Raw genomic sequence first — 3,326 nt, 5'->3', positions numbered from 1 at the left:
CTTTATGCCCATAAAACACAGGGGAACAGACTTCTAGTGTAACTAGAATCACCACCTCGTTGTTGTTTCACACACACACATTGAAAATGACACTGTTTTTGCAGAACTTTATGATGTCTCAGTGAAGTTGACCTTTGACCTTTTGGATATTAAATGTCATCCCTTCACCATCTTATCCCATTTGACAGTTGCGTAAAAATTGTTTCATAAGTAGCGTGTGAGTTATAGTGATCATACAATGATCTTTGACCTTTGACCAACAGATTCTAATCTGTTCATCCGTGAGTCCAAGTGAATGTCTGTGCCAAATTTCCCTCAAGATGTTACTTAGATATCGCGTTCATGAGAATGGGACGGACGAACTCTGCACATACAGGAGCTGTCTTTGAGTGTTTGAACCCCAGCAGGCGTTATGTAAATGATTTATCTCTGATGCGCTCGGTGTCGTGCTGTTGGACCAGAGACACAATGACACTCTACCCTGTGGGACAAGGACTTTGTGATTAGTCCTTGTCTGTGACCCATTTCTCCAACATGTCCAGACTGTGTGGCTCTGAGTGACGTCCTGATCCAGTGTGTGCAGTATCACATCACAGGACGAGTGACAGGCAGGAACACCTCCGTCGGAAGAGATATGACAGTGACATAATCATGTTGTTTGGATTTCTGCTCGTCTATCTCCACACTTTCACTACTTGTTCTGTTTTTATATCTTCAGTATTTGTAACGTGTATGATCTCCTCCAACTGCGACAGGGAGTTTATCCCCTGGTACTGACCCCTAGTGACATGAAATGGTCATTACAACCAACCTTATGAAAATGTTGGATGGAACAACATAGGCTGCTTCCTGCAGTCATCGCTCCTTCATCCTACCGACTGTCTCCGAGCAGAGAGGAGTGTTTCACTGAATGGTAACACCCCCTCACTGTGGGGCTGTGCATTGATTGGTCAACTGATCTCATTGTAAACTTTTCATCTTCTTCCATAGAAATTTTTTCCTTTTCTTCATCTTTTCCTATTTTCCAAGTTAATCTTGGTTCATCCAGGAACAATGTACAATCCCAGGGGTTAATATTGTAATCACTGAACACACACTTCACCAGATCATTAACAGAAGACCTGAAATCCCTCTTAGTCAAACATGGGGGCCAGTACATTAATCCACCAGAGGGCCCCTGTGTTCAACATTGTGAAGTAAGAACGTTTTTAATAACACCACCGGTCTCTGGAGCTGAGGTGCATCACTCAAAGGACCAGAAATGCTTTACTATCTGTTTCTTTTTTCTCTCTGCTCTTTTCACAGGTCTGAAATGTGAGGGAACGTGATGTCACATACTTTCATGCACCAATCAGGATTTAGCATAATATGGCCGGTTGGTTATGTGGCTACTGTAACTCAAGTCGGATGTAACCATAGAGTTCTGGTGAATTTTGTGGCTGTTGAACTAACACCTGAAGGCAATTGTTCGCTTTGCTTTTGTTTTAGAGAAATACTTGAGTTTTACTTAACACCAATCTACATAATTTGCTCAGACTAAAAAGGAGGGAAATTTTCATCTGAGAGCCAGACCTTCTCAGCATTAACTGTTCCTGCCACAGACGCTCTACACTCTTCTTCTCAACACGTTCTGTCCAACTTCAGAAGGTCAGTGTTTGCCATTGTCCCTGCACACAACAAATTCTACACACATTTCAGACCGTTTGAGATGTGCAACATATAAACTGTGAAGTGCACGCACATGCACGCATGTACCCTCCCCACAGTTGCAAGACAGCTGCTGATTTGCATACGTTCCTTTGTTCTGCCAACAGATCTATTCTAAGAAAAGGAAGCTCACTAAGAAGTCAGATCTCGCTCCAGAACATAGTAAATTATATGTATAGCACACTATAATGGAGACTTTATCATCACACTATCATCTACATGTATAAAAGATATGAGAAGGGCAGGTCCTAACACTCTGAAGGAAGGAAGAGGAACCAAAGTTTCTTACAGGAAGAGACAGATGAGTAAACCTGGTGTCAGTGACACAGTATAATGCACAGAGAGTGATTGTAATTAAGAAGGGGGGGTTGTAAGATTTGACTAGCAGCAGACATGCACTTTGTGGACAGAATGTGGACGCCTGAAGGAAGTGTGTTGGGGGTGTGCAAGACCTGAACATTGCAGCCAGATGTGATAGTTGAAGAAAGACTGATTTTGTGATCACAGCTAGAGATCTTAAATTGGTGCCGGTTCCTGGACCATAATCCTGATACGCACCTGTGGCCTGGAGCTTCTATTGGTATTTGAACATTATTTATTCAGTAGGTTATAGTTAGGTATTTTCAGTTTGTCGACTGTTCAATGAACTTTATCACCTGCGCAGGAGACGGGTTAAAATTAATTTCTATGACTGAAATCGACATCTGTGAAAATGATGGAAGGAGGAAAGTGTGGAGGAAAGGGGAACAGCTCATAACCCACAAGACCTTAATGTAAAGTGTTCCCCAGTAGGAGCATCAGCATTGATACACACTAACAATGCCCATCTGTCATTGCAGTGTAATAACTATACATTAAAACAGAAAGCACCATTCTTCCTTGAAAAAATAATTATTTTGTCACATCTTGTAAGTGGTGAAGGAAAGAATCCCTCCAATAATTGTCCATGACCCATTTTTGCTAAATTTAAAACCTACAAACAAGGAACTCATGCGTAACAAAGGCAGAGAACTCTGCTGTACAGATTATGGTGTTTCCCCTATGATTCAGTTCTTCTTTTTCACAGGTGTAAAAACTGTTATGAACCGTCTAATCAGAGATATATGTATATGTGTATGTATACATGTATATATGCATTATATACACACACACATATACACAGTATATAATAGTCTTGTACAAATAATAAACTTGACTTAAGCCAGCATGCTCAAAATGCAAATTATCAAAGTTAGCATCGGACTGCAAACACAAGCAGACTCAGGTATATAGAATATAGAGTGAATATACACAATATTAACAGTTGTACAATTTCAAGTAATACATGTTTTAACTGCTTTCAAAAGAGGATGAACAGGTTTCACTACACACACACAATAGACATGTATGCAGACACACACACACACAAACACACACACACACACACACACACACACACACACCCACACACATATACACACACCCACACATTCCCACACCCACATTGTGGTTTCTACGTCACTGTCCTTTAGCAATGAAAGAGGAAATCCCAGCTTCAAACTGAAGTCCATCAACTGCACATTTCAAGACCCGCACTTCCTCATACATATACACTTGCTGTTTCACCGTTACCAGCTGCA

Source organism: Seriola lalandi, unplaced genomic scaffold (assembly GCF_002814215.2).
Source record: "Seriola lalandi dorsalis isolate HSWRI2012SDOR001 ecotype SW California unplaced genomic scaffold, Sedor1 jcf7180002054469, whole genome shotgun sequence".
Taxonomy (NCBI): domain Eukaryota; kingdom Metazoa; phylum Chordata; class Actinopteri; order Carangiformes; family Carangidae; genus Seriola; species Seriola lalandi.
The sequence above is the reverse complement of the archived record's forward strand: the minus strand, read 5'-3'. Positions refer to the sequence as shown.